The sequence below is a fragment of the Sminthopsis crassicaudata genome, chromosome 1 (assembly GCF_048593235.1).
Source record: "Sminthopsis crassicaudata isolate SCR6 chromosome 1, ASM4859323v1, whole genome shotgun sequence".
NCBI classification, from domain to species: Eukaryota; Metazoa; Chordata; class Mammalia; order Dasyuromorphia; family Dasyuridae; genus Sminthopsis; species Sminthopsis crassicaudata.
The window spans coordinates 354,666,819-354,684,701 of record NC_133617.1 but is presented as its reverse complement, the minus strand read 5'-3'; the positions used below and the strand labels follow the sequence as shown (position 1 = coordinate 354,684,701).

The 17,883-nt window shown below is 38.4% G+C and overlaps 1 protein-coding gene and 1 long non-coding RNA gene across 2 annotated transcripts in view; both read left to right on the top strand.

Annotated features, from left to right (window-relative positions):
- LOC141549598 (uncharacterized) overlaps window positions 1–16,951 on the top strand; it is a 43,899-nt gene extending 26,948 nt beyond the window's left edge. The window contains exon 2 of the long non-coding RNA XR_012484392.1: window positions 224–16,951. This is a non-coding gene — a long non-coding RNA (uncharacterized LOC141549598). The remainder of the gene's footprint in view (window positions 1–223) is intronic.
- CELF4 (CUGBP Elav-like family member 4) overlaps window positions 1–17,883 on the top strand; it is a 553,093-nt gene that overhangs the window by 223,581 nt on the left and 311,629 nt on the right.

The following is a 17,883-nucleotide window of genomic DNA, read 5'->3' as shown; positions in this document are numbered from 1 at the left end:
GGGAAGAGATTCAGACTTAAACTTGGAAACAAAAGTAATAGAAAATAGCAAAATTCATGGATAAAATTTAATTTTAAAAAATCCTCTAGTTATCCATTTTGGGAAATGCATTTAGATCCTATATGAAGAAGCAAGGCATAGGGAGGGAGGAAGCGGGCTGTGCCAGACATGGCAAAACACCAACACCACAACCCTGACTGCTATTTCCTTTCATACTTCAAAGTAGAAAACCCAAGACCAGTCCATTGTCCACAGCCATCATTCTGGGGAGCAATACCTGTGGAGATGCATCCTTGCAAGTATAGACACAACTGCCTGAAGACCTAGATATACAGCTACTCAAGACTCAGAAAAAGACCTACGAAAGACCTTGAAGGCACTATCAAATGGTTCAATATTAGAAACAATATGATTTTTATAAGTAGAAATGACCTTAGAGAAAAAGGTGTTACCATCAGCTTTGCAGCTACACCCTAAGGATCATAGGACCTGCAGCTGAAAGCTTCTGGATATGCTATCTCCTCCATTAGAATATTAGATGCTTAAGAATAAAGACTGGCTCATTTTTCTGTTTGCATCTCTGGCTCTTAACACATAGTAAGTACATAATAAATAGTTTTTTGACATTCATTAATTCATTCATTTATTTCCAATGGTGCCCTTTGAGGGTAGATTTGATCTTTAGAAATAGCCAAATTTATTTAAAGCCAAGTTTGGTAAGGAAGGTAAAGAATCCCATTTTGGATCTCAAACAAGAAATTATAAGTGCCTCTAGCACTTAGCCCAGTGAGTTCATGACACATAATAAGAGCTTACTGAATGTTTGTTGATTGATTTGTAGTCTGTAATGGGGTGTTATCACAAGGTACTCTGTACAGCTTCTAAAATTACTCTGAAGACTGGACTTGAAAAGGTAAAAGATTAATTTAGACCAATAAATTCTGCTCTATTTGTAAAAACAAAACAAAACAATTCATACTATGGTTACATCTCATTGATCCACATATTTCTCTGCCTCTACATCCCCAACAAGAGATATCTGTACAATCATCTTACATACAAATTCACACACACACACATGCACACATACATATATGTGTGTGTATGTATGTACAAGTTATAGAAGTATTAGAGTTGGAAGAAAGTTGGAGACCAGTTAGTTTCCTCAAATTCTCGTGTCCTCATCGTCTTTGTCCCCATTCCTCAACCTTTTCCTAAGCCAAACTCTTTTGGTTCACAATCCCTCTCTGTAGCCTTGATATTTGGGCCAAGTCAGACCTCTTCTCCTCTCTGTTTCATTTGTAATCACTCAGCTACTGACCAAGTCTTTTATTTTCCTCTTGTCATCCCAATTATTCCTTGTTTAATTAAAATTTGTTTCAGCTAATAGGCCTTAAATTAGTATTTTCGAATATTGACATCAATGAGACCTTCATTCATTATTTTCAAATATCCTGGGGCTAATTGCTTTATCATTCGCCAATTATCAGTTCATGGGACAGGTAGCCACAAAACTGGGGGCTTGTACAGTGAATATGTTCAGGTGAGCAGATGTTTGCACACACATAGACTAATATCATCACCACCCCCAGCCTAATAATGCGAGTTTCATGCACAGATATTTCTAATACAGAAAATATAGAGTGTAGAGGAGTATATTTATAAATGTATATGGGGGTGGGAGATAAGACTATTATTAAATCCATCTGGAAAAGCAAAATCAGAGAGAATCTGGAGATGGACTATCCTTGAAACCATTACTACCTTCCCTTTCCTCCAAAGTTCCAACCCACCTCAAGGTTTAAGAAGTTGGATGACATCTCCTTACTTTCTCTCCATGTTTAAATGATAGCTAGAGGTGTAGAAATCTAGGTGTCACCTCACAAGTGAAATTAGGAACAAGATAGATTTTAAGAAGGGGAGTTGTTATGTCCTCAAGGCTGAGAAATTGGCACGTAAGATCAGATGGATCTAATGATACAGAGAGATAAAGTCAAAGAAGAATGAGGTTTTGATGTAAGATACCCACTAAGAGAATGGAGAGGTGAGACACAGTTATGTTCCTCCAAATTCTAGACGTTAGGATTTGGATCTAGGAGGAGAGATTCTTAGGGCCAATCCTAGCTCAGCCATCTCTAATCCATAGGAAGTAGCTATAGGATACTCATATACCTAACCAGAGATCTAGCTTGAAAACAGAAACAGTCAGCAAAGCTTGAAGACTTTCCTGGATGACAAGAGTCCTACTAGATCCCAGCAAAAAGTTCAAGATACGAGTTCAAGATTCTCAGGGAAGTTGAACATGGCCTCTCAAAGAATATTCAACTAGGTAGGATAGTGGATTGAGTGTTAGATTTGAGTCAGAAAAATGGAAGTTCAAATCCTGCCTCCTGCACTTGCTGGCTGTGTGATTCTAGGCAAGTCACATAATCTCAGTTTATACCCTCTGTTAAATGGGGATAACATTCACGGGGTGTTATAAGGATCAAATGAAATAATAATTGTAAAATTCTTTATGTACTTTAAAGCATTATATAAATGCTAATTACTGTCATTTTTATTATTACTATTTATCATCCTCATCATCATCACCCTGTGATGGTCCCATCAGAACCAGGGTTGAGGGTTGGCAGAGCACCTGAGCAAAGGCCTCCTGCTTGGCTTTTGGGAAATCTCCCTCTTCCTCTGGGTCTAATTCTGCACTCTTCTCAGATCGAGCAGTGCCTGTAAGGAAGTATAAGTCCATTGCAATAAGTATTTTATTACTTGTAAGCAGAGTCTGGATTGACGGCGGATTAAAGGCGCTGAGTTCCTAGTATTGCTTTTCGGGATAGCCAAGCAATCCGCGGGGATTAAAGTAGCAACGGTGCTCATCTACCGCAAATGAATATCTGTCAGAGGCATTGACCTGTTAAAATAATGAATTTAATGTGCAGCAAACCGCACGCGGCGATGCGACATGGCCCGATAAATTGTTTTCCACGTGTGCTAATGAGACTCTTAAGGAAACAAGACAACACGTTCAGGTCAGCCCCCGGTTGCTCTCTTCTCTATGAGTTTCATTTCATGTATGGTTTTGCACTGTGGGGCTTGAGATCAGCTTCAGTAATGAAGGAAAGAGGTCAAATCATAAAAAGGACTTGTTCTCTCCTTGCTGACCAACTAAAGAAACACAGCTAGTGCTCTCAGTTTTCTGCAGGTGGAATATCTGCTTCAGGGACCATTGGGGTCTTCCTTCAAGGAAAGGCTTTCCATAGTTACCGATGTCATCCTCCTCAGATGCAGCTTTGGAAGCCCCGGGGCCAAGGATCTGGGGCAGGAACCAAGCTGACCGTGGCAACTAGTCGCTCTCTAAGGTCCCTTCCAGCTACAAGATGATTTTATGAACTAGGTTTTCTTGCTGAGACTTAAGCAAACTAACTGCAAAGTCATGTGCTGTTTTAGAGTGAGAGACATAGGAAAAACAGAATAAAACCTATGGGCAATAGTATTATTCCTGGTCCTATAACACTTCCAGCAATATTATCCTGGCTCTGACAGAGGGATCTGAAAAGCCCTCCTGGCTTTCCTCAAACCAACATCTTCAAAAGGCAAGTTTGAACCTCAAGCCCAGGAATCTCTTTCTGAAGATTCATCCAAAGCCTTCTTGGATTTAAAGCCAAAAGATTTGTTTTTTTAGCCTAGTCCTTCCACTACTAACTTGTGTAACTTTGAACAAATCACTTCTCTTTGGGCCTCAGTTTCCTCATCTGTAAAATGTAAATAATAATGCTTGCCCTATCTCATAGAAGAAGCAAAGAAATAAAGCAGTGCTGTGATGTTTTAAAAAAATATTTAAATATATATTTTAAAATAAAAATTATGAAAAGTATATTTCCATTTTGTTCCTTTTCCCTTGTCTCTTAAAGCTAGGGCCCAACAATGTGATCTGACCTATTTTTTAAGAGGATAAATAGAGGTGGAGGGAGAAGACACCTACATTTAAATCAAATTTAACATTTAACAATGATGTGACTAAAATGTTAACCAATTTGAACCTCAGTTTCTCCATCTAATAGAAGTGATGATCATATCTGTAGCACCTACCTCTTAGGATATCAGTCATAGATTATAGAATCATTTTATGAGCAAATGAAAATGAATAAAGAACTTTGTGAAACTCACAGTCTTTTATAAATATCAACTATTCTGGTCCTTCCAATTAATACCTATGTAGCTCAGAGCAAGTCACTTAATTTCTACGGGACTCAGTTCCTTCATTTGTAAAGTACAGAGATTGGACTTCAGAAGCATATTCCATATCTAAATCTATAATTCTGAGCTCAGTGTTTATTGTCAGAAGAGGAACAATTCATTTTTCTTATAGCAAATGCCTTTAAATTGTGGTGATACAAAGGACTCTTCACTCTTTTGCTAGAGCACTTGTTCTGCCTCCTCCACTTTCAGAAACGGAATCTATGGATCAGCCTTCAGGAACTCTTGGGAGGAACCCAGTAATTTATTTCATAAATTTTCCTGAGCATGCAATCCCTATTCTGACTAAGTTAATTACAAAATATATTGGAATGCCTTGGTGAAAATGTAACTTAATCTTCTTCTTCTCCTCTTCCTCATCTTCCTCCTCCACCTTCTCCTCTTCCTTCTTCTTGTCTTCTACCTCTTCTTTATAACTTGATTAGATAATTACTTTCAACTTATCATGTAAAAATAAACCTGAATGGACATTTAGGAAAAAAGGAGGTTTCTCCATCCTGAACTTTTCCTCAGACTTTCTTGATCATCTTTGTCTTTGGAGTTTGTTCCATGTCTTGGAGCAGAATTTCAGAATCACAAGATCTTAGAATCATTGAATGGGCCTTAGAGGCCATCATTCAACTTTCTCATTTTATAGATGAGGAAGTTAAAGCCGCAAATTAAAAAGTGACTTTGCCGAGATCACACAGCAAGTAGGACTTCTAATTTCCAGTCTAGAGATCTTTTCTTGCTTTAGAGCAGAAAGGCTCTAATTGATGTTCAGGTGGAGTTGCTGTACTCACTTCCTGTGTAATTAACTTTCCATTATCAATGGGCTGATTATTTCACTGATGGATCATTCATATTCATTCATCCAATCTCTATTTACTGAGCAGGCTTTCCCAGTGATAGAAAGGTAGATGAGAATTAGGAGAATATTACAGTTCTATGAGGAGAGAGGAGAGAAAAAGAAATGATCATGACATAATGAAGAGACTTGAGCTTTTAGAGTTAAAAGGAATCTGAGATATATTCCCCTCTCTGACACTTATAGAGTGTCACTTACACTTACTGTCAACTTGGGCAAGTAAGGTAACCTCCTTGGGCCTTAATTTCCTTATCTGTAAAATTTAGGGTTTGGCCTAGATCAGTGGTGTCAAACTGTAATAGAAACAGGAAGCCACTAAACTATACACAGAGGTTCCTGTGGACTGCATATTGATTTAGGAAAAACACATTCACATTTTTTATCTTCTTTTATATTTTTATTTATTTTGTTAAATACTTCCCAATTAAATTTTAATTTGGTTCTAGCAAACTAGGGGAGTATAGCAAGCAACACAGGTATCCTTCTAGCTCAAGCTTTATAATCTTATAAAATCCCAATTTCTTTGGTCTTTTCATTGATTGGAGCAAAAGGAGAATTTTTGTAGGAAGAAACAATTTGAAGGATACTTAACAGCCAGAAAGTAGAATTTGGATTTGTGTCAAGAGAAAAAGAGAATGTGAAAAGATACAGGAAAATTAAGATAGGGTAAAAGAAACCATTGCCTTAGGACTTTTGTAGACCTTCAGTTTTCTTAACCACAGAGAAAGTAACATTGATCTATATTGCCAATACTCATGTTAAGACTGGCTAAGGAACAGCTGGGGAGAGTTAGCATGCCATATAAATGACAGCTCATCAAATATTGTTTTGTAATAGCCACTGAATACTGCCTTAGCCATGGAGGATCAGATTCACAGTCTTCTTGTTAAAGCCCATAAAATTATAGGTAAACATCCTTAAAAAGTATAATTTCTAACCTGGAAAGCAAATATTCTTTCCATCACCTCCCATGGGAGAGCAGCTAGGTGAAGTCTGGAGTCCGAAAGACTCTTTATTAGTTGTGAGACTCTGGCCAAGTCACCTAATCTCTTTGTCCAGGTTTCCCCAAAATAAAGTGGGGATAATGTTCGAACCAAGGATTAGATGAGATTATTTATAAAATGTTTAGCACAATGATGGGCACATGGTAGGCACTTAAAAACATTGGCTCCTTTCCTTTCTTCCTTTCCTCTCTATAAAACTAGCCATCTCAGGCAGGCATAATATGAGAGTACTTTGTGTTGAGAGGCCACTTTAAGAGATTACATTAGATATGTGTGTGTTTCTTCATGTCAACATAAACCACTTCCCCATCTAAGAATATCCCTTTCCTCTCTGTTCCTCACTTTTTCAAAATGTTTCTTAGAAAGCTAGCCACTCCAAGAAATCTTCCTTGATTAATCCCCCTGAAATCTTATTACTCCCTGACTCAATGCTTCTCTTTTAGGTTCCCTATGCATGTGTTCCTAGGTTATTCTACTAGTGGCTGAAATTAACCATAACTATTGATTAGGGACCCATGGGTAGAACAGAACTTTACATGTGACCTGTATGCTGGGGAGAAGAGAGATGTTTCCTGTACTCAGGAGACTCCCAGTTTAATTGGCTAGAATGAGGCTGACCCATGAAGAACCCAAAGAATTAGATTGAAGCAGCAAACAGTCCCTGAGGGTATGGAATAGAAGGAGTTGAATGGTAGGGCAGGATGAAAAATAGACAAATCAATCTAGAAGGGCTTCCTAGGAGAGGTGGCCCATGAGCTTTCAAATAAGAATATGAAAAGATGAGGTTGGTAGGAGGAAAAAGTCTAGGTAGAAATCTAGCCTAAAATTTATTTCTTCAGTAATGAAAGAAAATTGGGTTTTCGTGTAAGGGAAAATGGAAAAGAAAAGGATGAAGGCTGCAATTTGGGGACTGGGGGACAGAGAAGCAGCTCAAACAAAACAGCAGCTCTGGAGACAGATGATTCTAGGTTCTGCTGATTGCCATGGAAGCCTGGAAGTCACTTAATGAAAGTCACTGAAAGGAAACAAGGAGAAGACAAAACAGAGGTAGCTGAGTGGGAGATTCTTGAGAAGATGGCAGGGAATTAAGAATGGCAAACTTGTGGAGGGCCCATGTTTGTTTGTATCTCACTAGCATAGATTCACAACTCCACCTCTCCCCATCCGACCCCCAAATTGCCTAGATTGCAAGGGGAACTGCCACCTTTGGAGAATGGTAATGTATCAGCAATGGAGCAATCTAGGGGATGAGAAGGGATTTTGCAAAATCAAAGTATTTCAAACTGAAAGGGACTTTAGAAACTAATTAGTCCCAAACTCTCACTTTACAGATGAGTCATCTAAGGGCAGACTCAGATCCTTTCCATATACCAGGTTCAAGCTTCATAATGCAGTCTGAGGACCTGGAGAACTTCAGAATAAATCTCAATCATCCCCCTAGCACTAGACTCTACAACATTGTTATAAATTATAACATTATTCTCATACTGTTTCAAAGAGGCAATTGGCCATCCAGCTTTTTTGTAAAAGCCTCCAATGAAGGAGAATCTATTAGATCCCAAAGCCAGCTATTCTACTTTTATGTATCTTCCTTTGTTACAGTCCCTTTTTCTTTTTAAAGAAAGACAATTTTATTAATTTCATTTACCTATAACGCAACACAAACTCATGGATAGTAAAAGAGGTAAGTCCCATTTATGATTAAACACAACAATGTTTTCTTTACTCCCATGGTCCCTTATTCTCCTAAATCAACATTGTCTAAGCCATTCTGTGCAGTGTATATAGGTGTCCCATGAGAACATGTCAATGTTAGTGACATTTTCCTGCTTCTAAAATAATATGAAATAATGTATCAAAAAAGTTAGATGTGCAGGGCAGTTTTTCCAGCATTAAAATAGATTTTGTTTCTGCCAAGGTCCCTTTCAACTCTCAAGTTGTATGACATCATGTGTAATTCCTCAATTTCCCACTAGAAATGGCCTTATATGCCCTCACCCCCATCTTGAGAGTACTGCTTATTCCTAGACTCCCTGGCTTCAAGACTAATAGGTTTTGCCAAGGTATTTCCTACTCACATGGTTCTGTAGCCAAAATATAGTTGTTAAGTGTTTTCCCCCTTTTAGTTGGTAATGCTAATTCATCCCTCTGTAGTTAAACAGAAGCAGTCTACTACCTCTTCCACATGCATGACTGCCTTTCAAATATTTAAAGGTGACTATCATGTCTTCCCTGAGAATTCTTCTCTGGGGGTAAACATCTCCAAGTCTTTCAATTGACCCTCAGAGGGCATAATCTCAGTTACCTTTTTTGGTACAGTTTCCCCCTCTAATCAATGTTCTTCCTAAAATATGATGGCCAGAACTGAACCCAGTAATCTGACCAAGTCACATAGTGGAATAGACTTGGAATCAAGAACCCTCCTGAGTTCTCATCTGACCTCAGATACTTACTAGCTGTGTGATCCTAGGCAAGTCACTTAACTCTGACTACTTCACAGTTTCCTCCTCTGTAAAATGAGCTGGAGAAGGAAATGGCAAACCTCTCCAGTATCTTTGTCAAGAAAACTTTGAATTGAATCACAAAGTCAAACACAACTTAAATGACTGAACAATAACAAGGTCTGACCAAGGCCCATGTCTCATCAGGAATTGTGCGTACCACATCACAGTGTTATTCATCTTAGATTTAAAAGTCCAGTAAAAGTCTTTGAATTTTTTGCCAGAGAAGTTGGTGTCTAACCATGCTTATCCCTTCTTAAAGTTGTGAAGACTATTTTTAAACCCATGTAGGATTATGCACTTATCCTTATTAAATTTCATTTTATCAGATTTATCCCAGTTTTCAAGATCTGTTGGCCTGCTAACTGATACCCTCTTTCCAAGTTATCACCTATCCTTCCTAGCTTTATGTCATCTGCAATTTGATAAAGATGCAAGTCGTTGATTTTTAAAAATCTATTATTCTATCATCCTAGGTTAACCTGGGGCCACATATAGATCCCTAGGGCACTCCACTGGATACTTGCTGGCAAGTTTTCATCTCACCAATTATACTCTCATTTGAACACAAATTTTCACAACTCAACCATAACTAGATTTTTAGCACGGCATGAGTGTTATTCATGGCCTAGCAAAAAATTACTCCGGTGACAATAATGAGAAAGAGTTAGATGGCTTATACATAATTTTTGTTGAAAGTAGAGGCAAGGAGATGCTGTATATTTTATTCCACTGGGGAAATAAGAAAGGGGCACAGTTTGTGGGCTCTTCCTATTAGCAAAATAAAGATGTGATAAGGTATGCATAGAACACATACCACGAACCCACTCCATTGGAGAAATAAGGAAGTGAGGTGACCTCTGTGTTATTTTTGTGGGAGAAATAAGGCAGGAGCTTAATTGTGTATCCGTTCCACTGGAGAAATAAGGCTAGGAGATAGATTATTCATAAGCATGAAATTAAATGAAGCAGTTTAAGAAGGGAGTGGGATGGTTCCAGATCCCCCCCTTCCCTACTTTCTGAAGAAGTAAGATGGTCTCTATCCCAGTTAACCCACCTCCCCCATTTTTAGTCAGTCATTTTACACAGCTCCTCCCTGTGCTCTCCATCCTCCCACTTTTTGCAGTCTCCCAAACACCTCACTTCCTCCCCCTCTCATTTCCCAGACCTGCCCTGCTGGCTCTGCCTTCTGAGTGCTGGGTTTAATGAGGCTGGAGGTTTGGAGTAAATGTTACAGGGTGGAGGGAAGGGGGGAGGGATAGAGAAAGAGAAGGCAGCAGGCGCTGCCTTCTCAGGTGATCAGGTGATAAATATCCTGTTTGTTTCCCTGGCTGCTAGGGCCAAGAAGGAGGGAGGTCAGGTGTAGAGCAGCTGTTTTTCCTAATGGGCCAAAATGGTAGCAGAAGCAGACGTGACTCCAAACCCTTTCACCCCACTTCTGCCTCCTGATCTGTTCCCATAACTTTGATTATAGCTAGCAAGGGGAGGGAGGTCAGTAGAGCCAGAGTACCTGGGTTCTAGTCTTGACCGTGCTATTGATTTGCTGGGTGACCTTGAGCAAGTCAAGTTGCCTAACCCTTCTGACTCAGTTTACTCAATTTCAAAGGAAGCTGTGAACCACTGCACTGAAAGCCCATTTTGCTTTCTTTCCCCTAATTAAAATTAGAAAGTGATAGATGGAAGTATAAATTCAAAACTCTTAAAAGTCAGAGATTTATGAATCTAATGCTGAAAAGGTCCTCCTCAGTGGTCATCCAGTATCATCCCTTTGATGAGGAAACTAAAGACTGGTAAGTATCAAAGGTGAGATTTGAATCCAGGACTGGTGACTCCAGAGGTGCTATTCTTTCAGCTGTAAGCTGTATTCTGTAAGCTGAATGAAATGAAAGCCCATTTGTAATAACAAAGCTGAATGAAATAAAATGAAAGCCCATTTCACTCCAAAGAAGTGAGAATCATAACATGCCAGAGCTATAGGGGGATCTTAGAGATCATCTATTCCATCTTCCTTATAGTATAACCCATCAAAATGTTCTCATCTCTAAAATGACAAGAATAGGACCTTCCTCTTATTTATGAAGACCAAATAAGGCAATGTATGTAAAATTCTTTGCAAACCTTAATGAGCAATCTAAATGTCAAGTAATAATTGTTATTATTATTATTTTACAGGCAAGGAAATGGGTCCCAAGAAATAAAATTTCTTGCATAAGGTTGTGGATTTTATTCTGAATCTCAGGACCTATAACCTCCAATATATAAGATCTCTAGGGGAATTAAAGTAGTTATAGCCTTTGACAAGAATTTAGCTCTCTTTCATTACTCTATGCCACCAAGAGGGATGGGATTAAGTTCAGCCAGTGCAATTGAAAAGGAGAGCTCCAGGAAGGACCTCTCCACTTTTAGTACTCATTCCTCTAAACCTGGGGGGCACTAAAGAAGCATGAGTATGGACCCTGAGCCAATGCAGACACCTGGGAACACCCCAACTCACCAGGTTGAGAGCAACAGGGAAGAAAGGTTGATTGATAGGTGCCTAATTCAGATACAGATTAGATGAAATTCAATTTATCAAACATTTCTAGACCACCATTGATGACAAAGTGACAAATACAAGTGAAATTGTCCTTGACCTCAAAGAGATTACATTCTATGAACAGGGCACAATACATGCACAGTGAACTTGTTACAAAGTAATTTCGAAGAGGAAGAGAATGCTAATCACTAGGGAGGTGAGAAGGGGAGGGAAAAGCTTTCTGTAAGGAAGCAGCAGGAAGCTGGTGGGATCCTGTTAGCCAGAGGTAAAGAGAGAGTTCATCCTAGATATTAAGTCTACCTTTATAAAAAGGACTTGCTGAGGAAATTGATCCCCCAGTTCTATAAGGGTTATTAAGTTCCTACTATGCACAAAGCTCTGAGCTGAGCAGCAGGGGCTAGGAGGAAATAATAGCTTACATTTCTATAGTGCTTTAAGATTTGCCCATCTGTGTGGGCTAGGTACTGTGGGGGATACAGAAGAAGCGAGTAGGGGGAGATTTAGTCCCTGCCCTTGGGGAGTGACTGAGAACAATAAAGGACTGTGTGTGATTGAGCTCTGAAATGTGCAGTTCAGACTCTTAAGTGCTGAAGGAGTTCCGAGAAGGCAGAGATGAGTGGGGGCTGAAATAGCTAGGAAAAAGCTTCCTGAAAGAGGTTTTATGAATTACTTGGGCCTGTAATCATAACGTTTTATTGCATTTATTAATATGACAGAGACTCACATGTCTGGAATGGCAGACCTAAGTGCTCTCCTACCTGGAGATAGAAGAATGGATGAGCAGAGATCCGGTGTGGACAATATAAAAAGAGACTTCCCATTTTGAGAGTGTGATGGAAAGTGTGCAAGTCTAGGAAGCATGACCTCAGTTGTAGTGGGTAAAAGCATGCTTTGGTGCCTAGGAAGTAAAAAAGCTCCTAGAATTTCCATATCTGTAAAACTGCATAGTGCTTAGAAAATGATACATAAAATTAGGAGGCTCTTGGTGCAAGTCTTATCTCTATGTACTTATTATTTTTTTTACATTTTACAGTCCTCTGAATCTATAAGTTATACATGAGTAGCTGATCTGAATCGGTGGAGGGAAGTTCCCCACTGGGAAGTCACAGATCTGGAGAGGGTGTAAATAGTGTCAGGGTACATGTTTTGTCTGTTTCAAGGGGCTGCCTTGAGGAGCAAGTGAAACAAGAGTCATTCAAATGTTCTTAAATGTATAAAGTGGGCTACAGCAGAAAGGACAGAACTGCCAACTGTTCTGAGATACGCAAGGATGGGGGAAAATGAGGAGCCAGTTCCAGCTAACGCTGGACTCAAGGAGCAGGATTTAAGTTCAGGCAGTGCCCACAATATGCTGACTCAAAACAAATGAAGCAAAAAAAAAAAATGAAAGATAGAAAAGGGAAAAAAAGAAAAGAAAAAAATTCCAACTAAGCAAACCTATAATAAGTTAAGTCCTCACTCTAGTGGAAGGCTGAAGCTGAGGAGACAGACTTGAAAGCAGCCCCAACCAAAGATCAGCAGACCCCCTTGGGATGCTACCAGCCTACCTAGCAGAAAGAATTTCTGGGGATCAGGACATCATCCATGACAGTTCTAATGCAGAGCTTTGAGGGGTATTTACATCTAGAACCTAAGCATACTATTTCTGCGCTCTACCAGAAACATGACAGCTAGCTTGAGAACTCCTTCCGTGCAGCCTTTAGATACTGTCAGGTCTCCTCACTTTCCATACCTTCTCTCTCTAACCCACTTCCTTCCTCATTTTTCTACCCTGCATCTGTGAGCATAAAAGCCCCTCTTAGTTTAGTTAAAGAGGGTTATAAATCAGAACTATAAATGAGCAATTCTCAAAGTGTGGTCTGGGATCCACAAGCTCTCCAGAGATCTAGAAAATAAAAACTATTTTCATTTTAATACTAAGATGCTCTCATTTCTAATAAGTAAATATTGATAAATATAATGCATATAAACAAAAGCTCTTTGGAGAATCCTCAATAACTTTTAAGAGTATAAAGGGATCCTTAAAAAAATATTGAACACCACTGCTGTAGATCAAAGAATCATGTATTTTAGAGCTGGGAGGAGCTTCAGAAGTTATTTAGTTCAAGCCTCTCATTTTACCACTGAGAAATCCAGGGCATATATAAGTTGAGTGATTTGCCTAGTGTCACCCAGCTAGTTAATGGCTGATATGATTGTTATAGGACTGTTGCTTTTCCCTCCAAACTTTCTTGAATGAGCAACTTTTCCTTTCTGTCTCTATCACTACCACCCTAATCTACCACGTCTGTATTATAATAATAAGAAGAAGAACAAAATGTCAATAACAATAATAATGCAGTTCTACAACAGCATAAGGTTTGCAAAATACTTTTTGTATACTACCCTATGAGGTCCAGGTGTCATACCCCTATTCTATAGATGAAAAAACTGAGAGGGGTGGTTAAGTGACTTGTCCATGGTTACATAGCTAGAAAGTGCAAGAGGCAGGATTTATACCATGATTTTCCTGGCTCCCTTCTTCATCACTGCTTCTCTCCCAGCTCTACGCCTTCTTCCCTGTTCCATATCCTTCATTCACCCTGAACAACCAATATCATACTTTGTTATAGCAGACCTCTATGCCTGTTACTCCCTTGCTCTAAAAGCCATAGTAGTTTCCTAATTTCATGTCCCTTTCAAAATGAGACATTTATTTTCTAGTGATCAAGGCCCTCAATAATAAGCATTAATTAAGCACTGCTATGTGCCAGATACTCTACACATGGCGGTGCTCAGGTTACAAAGAAAGAAAAAAAGACAGACCCTGACTTTAAGAAACTTCCTTTACTTCTCCAACCTGATACTTCACTACATTCCCTTCCATGCATCTTCAGCTGCAGCCAGACTGGTCTGTTCCTTGTCTCCCTTTATCCTCCCCACCACAAGCACATATATGGTCCATGTATATTCCCAACCTTTGTTCATATGATTTACCTTCCTTCTGAGTTCCTGCTGCCTTTATTGTCCACATGGAATTTGATCCTTGCCAATTTCTTTTCTGGATAATTATATTATTATGTGTGTCTAGGATTGTAAACTCTGAGAGTAGCATCCATATCCTATCTTTTTGTATCTCCCAAGGAGCCTTATAATGTTCCTTGAATACAGGAAGAATTTAATCAATTTATCTGATGGATTTAAGATTTTTTTTAACGGTTCATCGACATAACCTATCAGAAAATGGGAATGGCCTCTATCTGATTAGCTTCCCTAAGTGGGGGTATCCCTATTAAAGTTTGAGGATGGAAGAACTGCTGACAAGTCCATTCTCACTAAAAATACTGTTCATTGGTTGATAGGTTAGCACTCAATCTCTTCTTAGAATTAATTCTGGGAAAATTCCCTGGGAAAATATCAACTTGGTCTGCATTATTCAGTGCTCAAGGAGTAAAGGAGTAAAAATACACAGTGGGGCAGTAAAAGGGAGAAGTGGGTGACACAGGAACACAGGGGAAAGTGTTCTCCTAACTTTACTTCTCTGAAAAGAAAGTCCTGAAGAATTCTTAGTAGCCTTTCCCTATGGTGATAATCTAAGTGTATACCCATTCTTACTCTCCTGAGCTCTCCCTGTTCTTCTTAGAATGTAATATCCTTGGAGGTAAGGGCTTTTGCTTTTCTCTGTAGTCCCTGGCACAATGCTTGGTACATATTGTTATTGCTATTGTTCATTTTCAGTCATGTCTAACTCTCCCTGTCCCCATTTATCTTGACAAAGATACTGGAATGGTTTGCCATTTCCTTCTCCTTATTACACAGATTAGAAAACTGAGGCAAATAGAGTGAAGTGACTTGACCAGGTTCACACTTAGCAAGATTCGAACTCAGGAAGATGAGTCTTCCTGACTCCAAACACTCTGTCTACTACACCACCCATTTCATAGGATCAGAAATTTAGAGATGGAAAAGACCTTGGAGGTTGAGTCTAATAGCTTCATTTAAAAAATTAAGTTAACCAGCATATAGAAAACTATGCAAGGCCAATTCTCTTATTTTTCTTAATAGATAGATAATAGATTTCTGAGACCCAGAAATATTAAGTGAATCGCCTCCTGTCACATGGCTACTTAAGTCACATTCAAACCCAAGATTTACTGACTCTTAGTCCAATACCCTATTATTACGGTGGTGGGAAAAGGAAAACTGTATGATGCCAGTCTACATAGTAATATTGAATTAATAATTTAGGGTGTCCCAAAAGTCTTAGAGTAGTTTCAATCCACTAGAGTTTAAAATTGTAATAAGACTTTGGTGATACCCCATGTAATAACCACTACAAAAACCCTTATAAAAATATTTTGCCTTTTTCCTGATTCTTTGTCAAGTCAGTACAAAATCCTTCAGTTTGGGGTTCAAGATTCATCTCCTCTGTGAAACCTTCCTATTCCTCTAGTACATGGACTACTCCATGAGCACTTCAGACTTTCTTCTTAAGAGATATCTCTACCCACTTCCTGGACATTTTTCTCAATGAATTGTTCCCAGGATTGTACTCCTTGGGGACGAAGGAGATCTTGAGGCTGGGCCTCCTACTGCTAGGTCCTCTCAGTTTCTAGGGATTTCACTTCCTAATGCTTAGGAGTCCTTCTTTTTTATCAACTTCCTAATGACATGAATTTCTGTCTTTCCCTGTCCTTCCCTGGTTCCAACTCCTCAATTCAATCCATTCCCCATTTCAGTCCATGACCTGGTCCTTCCCACTCCACCACCACTCCATTCCCAGCCATGAGGACATTATAACTGCCCTCATCAGAATCTTGTTTAACCCCAACAGACATTTTTTGACATGTGGACTCCAAAAGAACATAGCACCCTTCTGAAGTATTGTGAGAGAAATATCTCCTTTTTGAGTTCTTGTGGTAAATAATTGCTACTGAAATAAATCTACCCCAATGCAGAAATTATAGAGAGAAGAAAAATCTAGATTTTATTATTATGTTTAAATATTGGTTCATCTCTCAGACAAAAAAAAATAAACCTGAATGAAGATTAGGATTCTAACAAGGCCTCTTATAGACAAAATTATGTCAGGATGACAGAGAAATAATTCTTTTACATATTGCAATCATGTACTTTCCTCTTAGGCCATAAAAGTTGAAGAAAGACAGATTCATAATTCCATGCTTCTTTCAAATATCATAAAAGTTGAACAAATCTAATTAAGCAAAGTCATAATCTCATACATCCTCTAAGGACACAAACTTAGTTAAACAAACTCTATAGGTAAACCAAGTCAAGTTATAGATTAAACTACATTTAAAGGGCTCACAAATAGGCTAAAAAAGAGAAAAGGGATTTATATGTTTCCAAGGAGACCGCTAAGAATCTTCCTCTGACTTCTTATCTAAGGAATGCTTAAGGGCTGAAGTAAATTTTCAGATCCCATGGGTCAGGTTTCAGCCAACCCAACAACCTCTCAATTAGGAGAAATGGCTTTGATCTTCCTTTAACATTATTATTCCCTAAGTCACATTTTAGTCAGGTGAGGTTAATATTAACAGGAGACAGGGTTTTAGTTACCCAAAAGTTGTAAGAGTAATGACCTTGAGCCCAAATAATAAAATAAAAGGAAGTTTAAAATTCCCATAATAAAAGAAATACATTTTCTTCAATGCAAAATAAAATACATTTTATAAACTTTACCATAATTTATGAGTAAAATGAGATCTATCTCTTGCCCATAATTTCATTGCTTTGGCTCAATCATGCTAAAGGCACATTGACTCCTGCAATACTAAAGCCAATGGTTTGAAAAAAAAAAAAAAAACAACCATTCAGGACTGGCTTCACTATTTGCTCTTGTCCCAGATATGACCCTAAAAGTAACTGCCTGTTCTTAATCATGCAAGAATCTTTGTGGAAGATCTAAGCATCAAATTAGTCATTCAACTGGTTATTGAATTGAATTGACACTTATTACATTCTGAGCACTTTAAGAAATGCAAAATCTAAGAGAAGCTTCTTATCCTCAAGGGATTTATTATCTAAGATATATATATATATATATATATATATATATATATATATATATATATATATAGTTAAACAATTAGAGAATAATATAAATACTACAAATACTCTTCTCATATGATTCTCTCAGTCCTATAAAACAGGTAAGGCAGGTAGGTAGCATCTTAGAGTCAAAGAAAATAACAACAATAACAATAACAACCAAAAACAACAATAAACTTGGATTAAGAAGGTCTGAACATGAGTTCTACTGTCTTAAAACTGTGTGATGACAAATAATTTAACTGATCCAGATAAGTTTTCTTGTCTGGAAAATAAGAGTAGAAAAACTTACTTAGTTCATACCAGACAAGATAATTTGTACAAAGTGTTATATAAGGTTGTCTTTTTATAGATAAGGAAACTGAGTCACAGAAGGTTATGTCATTTGTTCCAAATCACAGAGTAAATTAGCAGCAGAGCCAGAAGTAGACCCTAGATCTCCTGACTTCTGATCCAGTCTTCTTTGCACTCATGAGAAAATTGGACAGATTCCTCTCTAAATTCCCTTTCAGCCCAAAGATTCCCTGACTCTAGGTCTAATAGATTATTTAGAGGTTTATTAGAAGGTCATTCATTGTTGCCCTTGACAAGGGGGTCAGATGGTTCTGTGACTGACCCTTCAATTGCCATGGCCATGAGGGATTGATTCTTGCCTGCGTAGAAGATGGAGAGTCCTGAGGGACCAAGAAA